This window comes from Sander lucioperca, chromosome 16 (assembly GCF_008315115.2).
Source record: "Sander lucioperca isolate FBNREF2018 chromosome 16, SLUC_FBN_1.2, whole genome shotgun sequence".
In the NCBI taxonomy this organism is placed as follows: Eukaryota; Metazoa; Chordata; class Actinopteri; order Perciformes; family Percidae; genus Sander; species Sander lucioperca.
Genome location: NC_050188.1, coordinates 26,101,297 through 26,117,230, shown reverse-complemented (window position 1 = coordinate 26,117,230; position 15,934 = coordinate 26,101,297). Strand labels below are relative to the sequence as shown.

Genomic DNA, 15,934 nt, shown 5'->3' with positions numbered 1-15,934 from the left:
AAGGGCAAATAAAAGCGGCGAGGCTGGACAACCCTGTCTAGTGCCCCGCCTTACCGAGAACGGGAAGACCTCAGGCCTCTTGTAATAACAGAGGCGCGAGGGGCAGCATATAGAAGAAATATCCACTTAATAAAGTTGTCATCAAGGTTAAATTTTGAAAGAACACCCAGCAGGTAGGGCCACTCAATCCTGTCAAAGGCCTTCTCTGCGTCAAGGGAGATGACGAGAGATTTGGCCTCTGGCGTTGAACCATACTGTATGAGGTTAAATAGTCTCCTTACATTATTGCGCGAGTTACGACCCAATATAAACCCAGTTTGGTCCAACGAAATTAAATCTGGAAAAACACCTTCAAGCCTCTTAGCCAGAATTTTAGCCAATAATTTCCGTTCTACTTCCAGCAAGGCAATTGGTCTGTAGGAGGTGCATTCATCTGCAGGTTTGCCTTTCTTTAAAATTAGGGAAATGTTTGCATCCATCATAGTGTCAGGGAAAGCCCCATAATCAAAGGAATGGGATAGCATATTAAGAAGAGGGTCAACCAACAGATCTCCAAAAGCTTTATAAAATTCAGGGGTCAGCCCATCAGGTCCTGGGCCCTTGTTATTTTGTAAGTCACTGATAGCCTCTATCACGTCTTCACGGGGTACAGGCCTATTCAGCCTCTCTTTCTGAGTCTCAGAGGCTTGAGGGAGTTTGACAGATGAAAAGAAATTATGCATCAACTGCCCAGAACTGTGATCTGATTCAGAATTGTATAAGTGTTCATAGAAATCAAGAAATTAGTTGTTTATATCTTTGTTGCTATGGACTCTTGTACCAGCACTGTTCTTTACAACTGGAATAGCTTGGAAGCCAGCATTTCCCTTAATCAAATTGGCTAGATACTTGCTTGGCTTGTTGCCAAATTCATATATCTTATGCTTACCGAACAGTATGGATTTCTGAGCCTCTTTAGATAGAAGAGTTGCTGTGGTAGTGTCAAATTGGAGCCTCAGGCCCTCTGAAGGCTTAAGGTCAAATTCTCCCTGCAATTTGTTTAGTTGCTCCTCAAGAAACTGTTGTTCCGCTCTCTGTTTTTTCTTAAGATTTACTGAAAATGATATAGTAGAGCCCTAATTAACGGGGTCACTAATAACTATATTGCCAGTAGTCAATCCTGGAGGATGATTTATGTACTTTTGAGTAAAATGTATACTGCCGATCGATGTTGTGGAGGGTCCCTTTAAGTGTCATCCATGCAGCAGCCGAGTAGAGATCGACCTTGCCCCATACTAGACTGCACAGTTTTACTAGCTCTATCTAAGCACGGGTTTAGGCAACAGTTATAGTCGCCAGCTATCACTGAGGACTAAAACAATCCACTCAGAGAACAAACAAAATACCTTGATGTAGAAATCAGAGGGAAGAACGGGGGGGAGGGGGGGGGGGCATACACATTTAAATAGGAGACGGCTTCCCCAAAGAGTGTCCCTTTAATCATTACATATCTACCCGATGTGTCAGCCCTAACTTCCACCTCTGTCAGAGGCAGAGATTTGTGAACTAGGAGGGCTACACTTCTGCTATTACTTGTGAAAGACGAATAGTAGATTTGGCCCACCCACTCTCTTTTTAACTTTAGGGGCCCTATTTTAACGATCTGAAACGCAAGTATCAAACGCGAAATGCAAGTAGCTTTGTGGGCGGATCTCGGGCGTTGTTGCTATTATACCGGCGGGATAAATGACTCTTGCGCCCGACGCAAATCTAAAATGGGTTGGTCTGAAGTAGCTAGGTGTGGTTTGGGCGTAACGTGCAATAAACCAATCAGAGCGTCATCTCACATTCCCTTTAAGAGCTGGCACGCTTGTTCCATGGCGGATTGCTATTATGATGGCGGATTTGCCAGGCGCACGCCAGGAGCAGTTCACAGCGAACAACGTTCTTGTCATGGCCGTAAAAGACAGATAAGTGACATTGTATGTAATTAGCTTCCGTTAAACAGGTGTGGGAAGAAATTGCCACAATTGTTTCCACAGCTGGCATCCCCAGGACATCGCACCAGTGCCGCAAGCGCTACAACGATGTCAGAAGATGGGGGAAGTCCAAGCTTGCTGGCAACAAACGGACATGCAGTACAACTGGAGGTGGATCTGCCTCTGCTCAGGACCTGACGCCAGCAGAGGACATTGCTGCGTCCACCCTCACCGCTGAAAGCGTTGAAGGATTTGGAGGCTTGGAAATTGGCACCAAACCTGTTCAACCCCAAGGTACACTTATAGATCTAGTTCACATACATAGGAATTTGTCATGAAAACTTTTTAATCATTATTGACATGAAATAAATGTAACACAGCCATACAATAAATCAAAACAATGTAACGCAGGTTCACAGAAAGAAGACCCTGGCCTCGGGAGCAGTGCGCACGGGCCAGCTGAGGAGGGAGCAGTGCAACCACCAAGGTGCAAAGGAACCAGACCCACTACACGCCGTGGCAGCATCGTCAGACCAGAGGACCACCTGTTCCTGCAGCTCCAGCAAACCGGGTTTAACATGCTGGAGCGGGAGCTGTCCGGGATGCTGCAAAGCATAAATGCCCGTCTTGACCGGGTGGCGATGTTGCTGCGGCCTCTCGGGCACATCTCCTCAAGTCTGGAGAGGATTGCTGCAGCCATGGAGCGTGGGCCTCCAAATGCACCACCTCCTCCTGTTGTGCTCCTTCCTCCTCCCCCCACTCCATCTCCGTCCACCTGCTCCACCAGGTGCACATAGCGCATTGCCACTCCCAGACCCTCGTGTGTCTAATCCCGCCATGGCGCGCGTCGCATGCCTATGATGAGAGGAGGGAAATATAATAAGTTCTTCTGTTTAAATCTTTTCAACTTTTAATTTTCCGTTTGTATTTTTTTTTTGTTCAGTTACAGTTTGCTATTGATTTTTATTTTTGACAAAATGTAAATAAAGAAATGTCACAAATACGTACTTTTCCGATGTTTTGGGCTCACTCTCACTGAATCACGAGGTTATGAATGCATGGTGATATTTTTGCAATGTAGTCTAACATTAGACCGAGATTACTTTGCTTACCTCGCTATAGACGATGCAGCTCTTCTGTCAGATACGCTCTCCTCTCCCGTGCTGATAAAATACAAGAATAAAAGTTACAGTGCAGTATAAGAAATGAAACATTGAAGAGCAATTAAAACAGTTAAATATATAAAAGCAGATAAAATAGGAATTTCTCTTTATATGCTTATATAGATTGTCATACAGTGTCAACAATGCAACTTCAGTATAAGAAATGAAGTTATTTAAAGAAAGGCAACATCAAATAGATAGGTCTTCAGCCTTGATTTAAAAGAACTGAGAGTTGCAGCAGACCTGCAGTTTTCTGGGAGTTTGTTCCAGATATGTGGAGCATAAAAACTAAATGCTGCTTCCCCCTGTTTAGTTCTGACTCTGGGGACAACAAGCAGACCTGTCCCAGACGACCTGAGAGGTCTGGGTGGTTCATAGTGTACTAGCAGATCAAAAATGTATTTTGGCCCTAAACCGTTTAGTGATTTATAAACCAGCAAAAGTATTTTGAAATCAATTCTTTGAGGCACTGGAAACCAGTGTAGAGACTTCAGTACTGGAGTGATGTGATCCACTTTCTTGGTCTTAGTGAGGACTCGAGCAGCAGCGTTCTGAATCAGCTGCAGCTGTCTGATTGATTTTTTAGGGAGACCTGTAAAGACACCGTTACAGTAGTCTAGTCTACTGAAGATAAAAGCATGGATAAGTTTTTCCAAGTCTTGCTGAGACATAAGTCCTTTAACCCTTGATATATTTTTAAGGTGGTAATAGGCTGACTTTGTAATTGTCTTAATGTGGCTGTTAAAATTCAGGTCTGAGTCCATGACTACACCAAGATTTCTGGCTTTGTCTGTTGTTGTTAACATTATCGTTTGAAGCTGAGTGCTGACTTTTAATCGTTCCTCTTTTGCTCCAAAAACAACCACCTCAGTTTTTTCTTCATTTAATTTAAGAAAGTTCTGGCACATCCAGTCGTTAATTTGTTCAATGCACTTAGTCAGTTGTTGTATTGGACTATAGTCCCCTGGCGATAAGGTTATATAAATTTGTGTGTCATCCGCATAACTATGGTAACTTATTTTGTTGTTTTCCATAATTTGAGCCAGTGGAAGCATGTAGATGTTAAACAGGAGAGGCCCCAGAACTGAGCCTTGGGGAACTCCGCACATCATATTTGTATGCTCAGATGTATAATTCCCTATAGACACAAAGTAGTCCCTATTCTTTAAATAAGACTCAAACCACTTTAGTACTGAGCCAGAAATGCCAACCCAGTTTTCCAATCGGTCTAGTAATATGTCATGGTCGACCGTATCAAATGCAGCACTGTGATCGTGTAATACTAAGACTGAAGTTTTGCCACTATCTGTGTTTAAGTGGATGTCATTAAAGACTTTAACAAGAGCTGTCTCAGTGCTGTGGTGTGGTCGAAAACCCGACTGGAATGCATCAAAACTGTTGTTTAGTGACAAGAAAAGGTTGAGTTGTTGAGAAACCGTTTTTTCAATGATTTTACTTAAAAATGGAAGGTTTGATATCGGCCTATAGTTGCTCATTAGTGACGTGTCTAGATTGTTCTTTTTTAAGAGTGGCTTAATGACTGCAGTTTTCAGGGCCTGTGGGAAGATACCTGAGAGAAGAGACGTGTTTACAATCTGTAGAAGATCTGTAGCCAAAAAATTTGCAACATTTTTGAAAAGGCCCGTTGGTAGAATATCAAGGCAGCAGGAGGAGGTTTTCAGATGTTGTATAATGTCCTCCAGGTTTTTATGGTTAATCATATGAAATTGGGTCATATTGGAATCTGTTTTGCCTGGACACTGTGACAACACATACCCTGTGCTCGATATGTAGGCACTGACTGTTTGTTTAATTTTCTGAATTTTGTCATTGAAGAAGGTGGCAAAATCATTGCAGGCCTTTGTGGATAAAAGTTCAGATGCTCCTGGTACTGGAGGGTTTGTTAACCTATCGACAGTAGCAAACAAAGCACGTGAATTATTATTGTTTTTGGCAATAATGTCCGAGAAGAAGGACCGCCTTGCATTCCTGCGAAGTCTCTCTTTATAGGTGTTGTAGTGGACCTGGAGATTAGTTTTTCGGCACCTGCGTTCTGCTTTTCGACACTCTCTTTTTTCTGTTCTTACCAGTATGGTATTTCTCCATGGAGATCTTTTCTTATCAGAGACAGTTTTTACTGACTCAATGAGAACAGCATCACTGTTATTATGGTCTAACCAGGTTTCAGTTAAAAACATAAAATCAAGATTGTGTTTAATAATAAAATCATTGATTAAAAATGATTTACCCGCCAAAGACCTGACGTTTAGTAAGGCTAATGTTAGTGTGTTAAAATAATTATCTGTCTCGTTTTTTGGGACAGGCTGTGGCTGACGAGAAATGGATGCTAAATTTGCCAAGTTGGCAGTTAAGTGCTTCTTTTTCTTACTTAGCAGATTCACCATTCTTTTTCTATAACCTATCACAACATAGATTGACGAAGAATTGAATACACAGGGCCCAGGCTTGTCCTGGAAAAAGTCATGAGTGCCACTAGGCATGCAGCCTGGGCCCAGCACATATCAGTTAAAGCTTGTTTCATTCTGTACACAAGCATACTTATCAGTCTGTTGAGAAGGAGTTAGCTGCCGTCCTTGAGGGGGCAGAGGTGCCTGGCGTTTTACTTTCAGTGGTTGAGTCAAAACAGGGTCAGTTTGATGCTGGGGGCGAGTGATGGGAGAAGGTAGTGGGGTCAACTTGGTTCCAGCATCTACCAGTTGCTCCATCCGGTCAGTGAACCCCAAAGGCATCGGGGTTGGTAAGGGGGTTTGAGGAGTGTTGGACGGGTGAAGGGGGTTGAGATTTCTCGTCTCCGCTCTGAGGTCCTCCATGGTCAAATCTTTGCTCAGGTGGGGGCTGTGGTGGATCACTGCCACACTTTATTGTGTCTTCCTCTTGTTTTGTTTGTGTTGATTTATCTTGTCCTGTGTCCTTGGTCGATGGAGCAGATGTGTGGTGCAGAAAGTAAAGTAGGCTGGAGGTGAACAGCTTTACTCCTGGCTTGTTAAGGAAAAGTCCATCTGCTTTAAAAAGATGTCTGCGGTCCCAAAAAATGTTAAAATTGTCAATGAACCGCAGAGAGTGGACGGTACATGCAGATGAAAGCCATTTGTTCAGTGCCAACAGTCTGCTGAATCTCTCAGCTCCTATTCTGAATGGCGGTATAGGGCCACTGATAAACACCTTCGCGTTTAGGGAGCTGACTGTGTTCAGCAGAATCATGAAGTCACGATTCAGCACTTCAGACTGTTGCTTTACAACATCATGTGACCCTATATGCAGTATAATGTTTTTCACAGTTGGGTGTGCTGCCATGATATCCGGGATTCTTTGGGCTAAGTCAGACACCATGTCTTTGGGAAAACAGAGAATTTTTGTGTTTTTACTGCTTTTTATGTTTTTTACAGCAGAGTCACCCACAATTAGAGTTTGGTGCCCAGTCGTTAGCTTTCCCTGTATATTTTTACTTTTTGAATTGCTCTCAGTCCTTACCCTGCTGTGTGACGATGAGACGCAATCCAGGTCATGTCCAGGGTCCTGCAGCAGAGGAGCAAATCTGTTATCCAGTTGCACACTCAGTTGTTGGGGAGGCATTTTGTTTCTAATTCTCCCTTTTGCAGCTGTCCACGGCTGTGTCCTACAGAGTACAGGGGTAGAAGAGGCGCTCTGCCTGGATGGTAATGCAGGCCAGCCGTTCATATAACAAATCTCAGGGCGCTGTGCCCTGCCTGTTAGTCGTCCTTCCCAGGAAAAGGATTTACTCTTAGGCTTTGCACCAAAAGAGTTCCAGGGAGGACTACCACTTGTTGATTTGTTACTTATTCCACAGCCCTCCTGTTTGTCCGTAGTCTTGCTGGTGCTAGTTAGCCGTGTGTTGGCATGCTTCTGTCCATTGTTTTGGGTCAGTGGTAAAGTGGTGTCATTCCCACATGATCCGTTCACTTCCAGGTTTACTTCTAACCGTTGAATTTTGGTTTCCAGAATAACAATCTTCTGAAGGAGTTTGTAGTAGTCCTCCATGGAGAAGGGAGGCATCTTGCTGCTAATTAGCTTTAGCTACAATCACTTTAGGACAGGCTTGAGCTATTGGTAGGCCACGCTCATGCAGAAAAATGTTGAAATATGGCAATAGCCTACTATGTCTACAAAAAATGTATAGTCCAGTGATTTATAAGTATCCAAGAGCCGCTGCTCATAGTTTCTCTCAGAGGAAAAGTAAGATTATCAGCAGAAATATGCAAGCAGAGGCAGGAGCAAGCAGCAAAGCGTCTGCACTGTAAGAAGCAGGAAGCAAATGCTACAGACAACCCACTTTGTCAGGTGTCCTTATAAACCTATGTGTCTTGCCACTATTGATTAAACAGGTTAGTTTGATCCGTCATCAATTAGCCTGAATAATTTGGGTAAATGTGTGTGCTAGATTTAAGCCTATTTTTTTCACATCTTCATGGACACCACAATGATTTCCCTCGTGTGGTAATATTTTTCCTTGTAATTATGTATGCTTTGCAAAAATAGGAACTGCTGCGTCCGTGTAGATGAGAGAAGCAAAGTGTATGGGTTTACGTTTAATGGGGCCCTGAATCCTGTGGACATTCCAAGAGCACAATTTAATTTCTATAGAATAATGTTCTTACTATTTGCAAATAAATATAATAATAATGTAAAAGGTTTCCATAAGAGACCAAGTGTGTTTTGGTGTTGGAGTTGTGTGCTGTCATAGTGGTGGTGATAAGTTCTCCAGGCGAGACACATCTGCATTCCCCGAACAAAGGAAACTCTGACGCACAGATGGTTTAGCTTAAGCGGTAAATATAAGATAGTTAAGGTCACAGTGGCCTCAAGCAAAGTACATTGAGTAATAATAACAATTGAAACATGAGCAGAATGTACCGCTTTGTGTGAGAGCAAATGAGGACGAGACACAGCACAGTGGCCCCCACCCTGGCGTGTGTTGTGTGAAGATAACACTCCCTGTGCTGGAGAAGAAGAGGGGGCCCAAGAAAGAAAGAACAAGAGATGAGGGGAAGAATAGATCGAGGCTCACAAGTTCTGACAGTCTAGAGATACGTGGGCCGGCTCCGGGTTTTTGTCTGTTGCTAGGGAAACTTAGTCTCTGCATGCTTTGTGATCCCACAGATCTCATCCATCCATCTTCTTCCGCTTATCCGGTAACGGGTCACGGGGGTAGCAGCTCCAGCAGGGGACCCCAAACTTCCCTTTCCCGAGCCACATTAACCAGCTCCGACTGGGGGATCCCGAGGCGTTCCCAGGCCAGGTTGGAGATATAATCCCTCCACCTAGTCCTGGGTCTTCCCCGAGGCCTCCTCCCAGCTGGACGTGCCTGGAACACCTCCCTAGGGAAGCGCCCAGGGGGCATCCTTACCAGATGCCCGAACCACCTCAACTGGCTCCTTTTGACGCGAAGGAGCAGCGGCTCTACTCCGAGCTCCTCACGGATGACTGAGCTTCTCACCCTATCTCTAAGGGAGACGCCAGCCACCCTCCTGAGGAAACCCATTTCGGCCGCTTGTACCCTGGATCTCGTTCTTTCGGTCATGACCCAGCCTTCATGACCATAGGTGAGGGTAGGAACGAAAACTGACCGGTAGATTGAGAGCTTTGCCTTCTGGCTCAGCTCTCTTTTCGTCACAACGGTGCGATAAATTGAGTGTAATACTGCACCCGCTGCGCCGATTCTTATACTTGAACTCCTTCACTTGGGGTAAGGACTCATTCCCTACCTGGAGAAGGCACTCCATCGGTTTCCTGCTGAGAACCATGGCCTCAGATTTAGAGGTGCTGATCCTCATCCCAGCCGCTTCACACTCGGCTGCGAACCGATCCAGTGAGTGCTGAAGGTCACAGGCTGATGATGTCATCAGGACCACATCATCCGCAAAAAGCAGCGATGAGATCCCCAGCTCACCAAACTGCAACCCCTCTCCACCCCGACTACGCCTCGATATCCTGTCCATAAATACTACAAACAGGATTGGTGACAAAGCGCAGCCCTGGCGGAGGCCAACTCTCACCTGAAACGAGTCCGACTTACTGCCGAGAACCCGGACACAGCTCTCGCTTTGGTCGTACAGAGATTGGATGGCCCTGAGAAGGGACCCCCTCACCCCATACTCCCGCAGCACCTCCCACAGTATCTCCCGGGGGACCCGGTCATACGCCTTCTCCAGATCCACAAAGCACATGTAGACCGGTTGGGCATACTCCATGGCTCCCTCCAGGATCCTTGCGAGAGTAAAGATCTGGTCCGTTGTTCCACGACCAGGACGGAATCCGCATTGTTCCTCTTCAACCAGAGGTTCGACTATCGACCGAACCCTCCTTTCCAGCACCTTGGAGTAGACTTTACCAGGGAGGCTGAGAAGTGTGATACCCCTGTAATTGGCACACACCCTCTGGTCCCCCTTTTTGAAAAGGGGAACCACCACCCCGGTCTGCCACTCCTTAGGCACCATCCCCGACTTCCACGCAATGTTGAAGAGGCGTGTCAACCAAGACAACCCCTCCACACCCAGAGCTTTAAGCATTTCTGGACGGATCTCATCAATCCCTGGGGCTTTGCCACTGTGGTGTTGTTTAACTACCTCAGCAACTTCCACCAGGGAAATTGACGACAATCCCCCATCATCCTCCAGCTCTGCCTCTACCATAGAGGGCGTATTAGTCGGATTTAGGAGTTCCTCAAAGTGCTCCTTCCACCGCCATATTACCTCCTCAGTTGAGGTCAACAGCGTCCCATCCTTACTGTACACAGCTTGGATGGTTCCCCGCTTCCCCCTCCTGAGGTGGCGAACGGTTTTCCAGAAGCACCTTGGTGCCGACCGAAAGTCCTTCTCCATGTCTTCTCCGAACATCTCCCACACCCGCTGCTTTGCCTCTTTCACGGCAGAGGCTGCAGCCCTTTGGGCCCTTCGGTACCTTGCAACTGCCTCCGGAGTCCTCTGGGATAACATATCCCGGAAAGACTCCTTCTTCAGTCGGACGGCTTCCCTGACCACCGGTGTCCACCACGGTGTTCGTGGGTTACCGCCCCTTGAGGCACCTAAGACCCTAAGACCACAGCTCCCCGCCGCAGCTTCAGCAATGGAAACTTTGAACATTGTCCACTCGGGTTCAATGCTCCCAGCCTCCACAGGGATGCACGAAAAGCTCCGCCGGAGGTGTGAGTTGAAAGTCTGTCGGACAGGGGCCTCCTCCAGACGTTCCCAATTTACCCGCACTACCCGTTTGGGCTTACCAGGTCTGTCCAGAGTCTTCCCACACCGTCTGACCCAACTCACCACCAGATGGTGATCAGTTGACAGCTCTGCCCCTCTCTTCACCCGAGTGTCCAAAACATACGGCCTCAGATCAGATGAAACGATTATAAAATCGATCATTGACCTTTGGCCTAGGGTGCTCTGGTACCAAGTACACTTATGAGCATCCCTATGTTCGAACATGGTGTTCGTTATAGACAATCCATGACTAGCACAGAAGTCCAACAACAAACAACCACTCTGGTTTAGATCAGGGAGGCCGTTCCTCCCAATCACGCCTCTCCATGTGTCTCCATCATTTCCCACGTGCGCGTTGAAGTCCCCCAGCAGAACTATGGAGTCCCCCACTGGAGCCCCATACAGGACTCCATTCAAGGTCTCCAAGAAGGCCGAATACTCCGAGCTCTTGTTTGGTGCATACGCACAAACAACAGTCAGAGTTTTCCCCCCCACAACCCGCAGGCGTAGGGAGGCGACCCTCTCGTCCACCGGGGTAAACTCCAACGTAGCGGCGCTCAGCCGGGAGCTTGTGAGTATCCCCACACCCGCCCGGCGCCTCACACCCTGGGCAACTCCGGAGAAGAAAAGAGTCCAACCCCTATCCAGGAGTATGGTTCCAGAACCGAGACTGTGCGTAGAGGTAAGCCCCACCAGATCCAACTGGTAGCGCTCCACCTCCCGCACAAGTTCCGGCTCCTTCCCCCACAGAGAGGTGACGTTCCACGTCCCCAGAGCCATTGTCTGCTGCCCGGGTCTGGTCCGTCGAGGCCCCTGACCTTCACTGCCACCCATGTCCCACAGATCTGTGTATTGAAACTCCGATGCTTGACTGATTAAACAAATGTATTTGACTTTATCTTATCGTCTTATTTGGCTCTTGCTTAGGATCAATGTAATACCAATTTAACGAATGTGCAGGGATATATAGGTGTTTTATTGGAGTCAGACACATTGTCCCAAAAAGGGGGGACACAGAAGAGGAAATCCCCAACACAACCATGATACCAAATTGTGTGCACAATAGATTTGCTTAGATAGCTGTGCAGTATAAGACTCTGTGTACAAGACCTTCTGATAAACATATTAACGTAACTAAAAAACAATGTGGAGAAAAGGAATACAAAAAAAGAAAAACAAACCAACTAGGCCCTCCTTCTCAAAACGCTTCCCTGAACTAAGCGTCTACACCCTACATTATGCATCCTAACGTGCATCAAACCAGTGCTCCACAAGTAACCATATATAGTTATAAACGTCTATAAAACACGTTATAAAAACACATTTAAACAGGACAAAGCATAAATAATATTCTGACTTACCACCTTGAGAAGCTATGTATAACAGAGGAGCCTACATAATAAGTATCTGAGAAAGAAAAGAAAAAAGAGGAAACAGTCCTCCACCATGCAGATTGGTCAGCCTGTGTGCAGCTATAAAGAGACCGACATCAAGAGGCCGGTGAGAAGTTAAAGTAAAAGTAAAAACTTACTGCCTCCTCCGCTGTAACGAAGCTGTACTTGCTGCCGTTGAATGAGATTTGGAGCCTAGCGGGGAACAGCAGGCCGTATCTGATGTCTGCAGCCCGGAGCTTCTGCTTGATGTTGGTAAAAGATGCTTTCTGTTTTGCAACCTCAGCAGTAAAATCAGTGAAGATACGCACCGCGTGTCCGCAGAAGGTGAGCTAACCTTTCTCCCTGGCCAGCTGGAGGATGCGCTGCTTCACTCTGAAATGGTGCACCTTTACAATCATGGGTCTCGGAGGAGCATTTCAACCCAAGGCTGGACGGAAAGCCAGGCGATGTGCCCGATCTAACATCTCTGGCCCATCAGGGATTTCCATACCCAGTGTCTTGGCAAAGAAGTCCGTCATAAATGCTGTGAACTGTGGCCCCTCCATGCAAGGCTGGATTAGTACCCCCAGGGGCCCCTGGGCCCTGAAGCTCAAATCCTCAAAGTCAAGCTCCCTCACCAGCTCGCTAAACCCTACTACAAATGTGTTGTTGTGTGTTGATAGCACTTTACAGGCAAAGCAATAAATGTCTCCGGTGGACAGTGAATATAGAATCCACTCCCGTGGTACAGTTTCACCATTGTGAAGGTGTCGGGTCAGTGCCCCATTAGTGAGAGAGCGTGTCTTTCTGCCGCCAGCCTCGCTCCCCTCTGAGATGCTGGATATTTAGCTGCCCAATTCTGAAAGGCTAATATCCCTCTGAGTATAATTTCCTCCCAGACTGTTTCTGTAATCGGTCCCCATAGTGCAGGGTCTTCAGAGATGATGGTACCTGAGGTGCCATTACCTTGTTCTCTAATGCTGATGACCGGCCTCATCTCTGTCTTTTTCCACAACAACTTCGCTAAAGTTAATGTTAGCTACAGTTAGCTGTGGCTGAGCGTAGCTGGTAGAGGGCAGCAATTCTTCCAAGCTAAAGTTGGCTAGCTCCTCGACATCCTCCTCTTCATCATTCCCAGCTCTTTTAAAAGAGCTATATATTCGCGGGACATTTTTTATGACAGCCGCTTCTTTCTCTTCCTTTTCCTTCTTTTTTTTTTCACTTGGCTTTTTTGTAAACAACTTTTATTTTATTCTGAATGGATAATTATCAAGATCGAGGCCAAGCCTTGTGTAGACTTACAAGAAAAATTGCCATCACGGAGGGCCCCTCTCCGCACAAGGGCCCCTGGGCACGTGTCTAGATTGCCCATATGCTAGATCCGAGCCAGCCTCCATGTTTTCAGGAACACCCACAACACGTAGATTCTGCCGTCTGCTCCTCAACTCGAGGTCCTCCGATTTAGCCATTAGCAACTTGGTGCAATTCACCAGCTTTTCACATTTGGCCTCAAGCGCAGTAATCCTAACATCGCAGTCTTGCAGGGAAGTTTCAACTTCAGCGAGAAGTGTCCCAAAAGAGTCTATAGCAGACCGCAGGGTGCCCAGTGAACCGTGGGTTTCAGCCCTGAAACTTTCAATAACTTTTACCAACTGTGAGAGTGAAGGGCCTCCTTCGTCGTCATCGCCGTCATGTGCAGGAGAAGGCTGGTTAGCTTTCTCGTTAGCATGTCGGCTTTAAGCTCGAGCTGGGCGTCCTTGACGGGTAGAACCCTTCCCGGACATATCGGCAGATGTCTTAAATAGTCCGAACCGATAATAGGAGAAAGACAACGAGCTAAACAGACGTTTAAAACAAAATTAATGGATAAATATGTAAGAGCTGGCAACGGCGCATATACTCTCTACCCATGCTCGACAGCGCCCCCCCCCAACTCCACTCTTTTTAATGAACGTCTCCCCCCCAGTGTTGGACTTGTCACCAGTTTGGTAAACTGGTTTTCAGACTCTGTGGTGCAACGGTAGAGCGTCTGACTCCAGATCAGAAGGTTGTGTGTTCAAATCATGTCAGGGTCAATATTTCTGTTTCTCTATCTCCATTGGACAATGGTCAGACAGGACAGGGTGGTATCTTAATCACATGCTGGAGATTTTATCACATCAGGAACTGGAAAATGGGCTCTGAATTACAGGACAATGAAATGACTGGACTAGCAATTAAACTGATAATCCTTACTAGCACATTAAAATATTTTTTTCATCTCAAGAACTCAAAAGTGGCCATTAAACTGGAAACTAGAATTATAAAAGTTTTCAATTTGTGAAATTATGTTTCACTGGCCTTGGCGAAGGTCTGTGCTCTCCAAGTATCCTTCTAGTTTTGTTTAATTTAATCCATTTACCAGCAGCAGCGTTTAGTTTGTTAATTGATGAGTGGTGATGTAAAACAGACTCTGTAGCTCAACGGTAGAGCGTCTGATTCCACATCAGAAGGCTAACTACATGGAGCTACATGCTAACGCCAGGGAAACCTGTAATCTTGGCTTGTCTAAGCTACTGGATGCCTAAAATTGAAAAAAAAAGTATCTATCTATCTATCTATCTATCTATCTATCTATCTAACTACATGCTAACACCAGGGAAACCTGTAATCTTGTCTTGTTAGTTTCTCCCCAATTTCAGATCACGTTCCTGCTGGAACATGCCTGGTTGTGTAGTTTTTGGTTTAAAGTGCTCATATTATGCTCATTTTCAGGTTCATAATTGTGTTTTGAGGTTGTACCAAAACAGGTTTACATGGTTTCATTTTCAAAAAACACCATATTTTTGTTGTACTACACATTGCTGCAGCTACTCTTTTCACCCTGTGTTCAGGTCTCTGTTTTAGCTACAGAGTGAGACCTCTCACTTTTATCCCATCTCTGTTGGGAGTCGCACATGCGCAGTAGCTAGGTAAGGACTACTAGCTACTAGGACAGGAGTCCTTACTTGAACTTTAAAAAATGTATTTATTTATATTTTTTCACCTCAAGAACTCAAAAGTGGTCATTAAACTGGAAACTAGAATTATAAATGTTTTCAATTTGTGAAATTAAGATTCACTTTCATTAGCATTGTGAGATTGGGCATGGCCTTGGCGAAGGTCTGTGCTCTCCGAGTGTCCTTCTAGTATTGTTTAATTTAATCCATTTACCAACACTAGTGTTTAGTTTGTTAATTGATGAGTGGTGATGTAAAACAGACTCTGTAGCTCAACGGTAGAGCGTCTGACTCCACATCAGAAGGCTAACTACATGGAGCTACATGCTAACACCAGGGAAACCTGTAATCTTGGCTTGTCTAAGCTACTGGATGCCTAAAATTGAAAAAAAAAGTATCTATCTATCTATCTAACTACATGCTAACACCAGGGAAACCTGTAATCTTGTCTGCCGATAATGTTAGTTTCTCCCCAATTTCAGATCACGTTCCTGCTGGAACATGTCTGGTTGTGTAGTTTTTGGTTTAAAGTGCTCATATTATGCTCATTTTCAGGTTCATAATTGTGTTTTGAGGTTGTACCAAAACAGGTTTACATGGTTTCATTTTCAAAAAACACCATATTTTTGTTGTACTACACATTGCTGCAGCTACTCTTTTCACCCTGTGTTCAGATCTCTGTTTTAGCTACAGAGTGAGACCTCTCACTTTTATCCCATCTCTGTTGGGAGTCGCACATGCGCAGTAGCTAGGTAAGGACTACTAGCTACTAGGACAGGAGTCCTTACTTGAACTTTAAAAAATGTATTTATTTATATTTTTTCACCTCAAGAACTCAAAAGTGGTCATTAAACTGGAAACTAGAATTATAAATGTTTTCAATTTGTGAAATTAAGATTCACTTTCATTAGCATTGTGAGATTGGGCATGGCCTTGGCGAAGGTCTGTGCTCTCTGAGTGTCCTTCTAGTATTGTTTAATTTAATCCATTTACCAGCAGCAGTGTTTAGTTTGTTAATTGATGAGTGGTGATGTAAAACAGACTCTGTAGCTCAACGGTAGAGCGTCTGATTCCACATCAGAAGGCTAACTACATGGAACTACATGCTAACGCCAGGGAAACCTGTAATCTTGGCTTGTCTAAGCTACTGGATGCCTAAAATTGAAAAAAAAAGTATCTATCTATCTATCTAACTACATGCTAACACCAGGGAAACCTGTAATC

At 45.3% G+C, this 15,934-nt stretch overlaps 1 long non-coding RNA gene across 1 annotated transcript; it reads left to right on the top strand.

The window, feature by feature from the left end:
* The first annotated feature begins 11,197 nt into the window (after window positions 1-11,197).
* On the top strand, window positions 11,198-14,329 carry LOC116035907. Its single transcript, XR_004101484.1, has 3 exons — window positions 11,198-11,329; window positions 11,868-11,872; window positions 14,315-14,329. It is a non-coding gene; the product is annotated as an uncharacterized LOC116035907 (long non-coding RNA).
* Window positions 14,330-15,934: the final 1,605 nt, after the last annotated feature.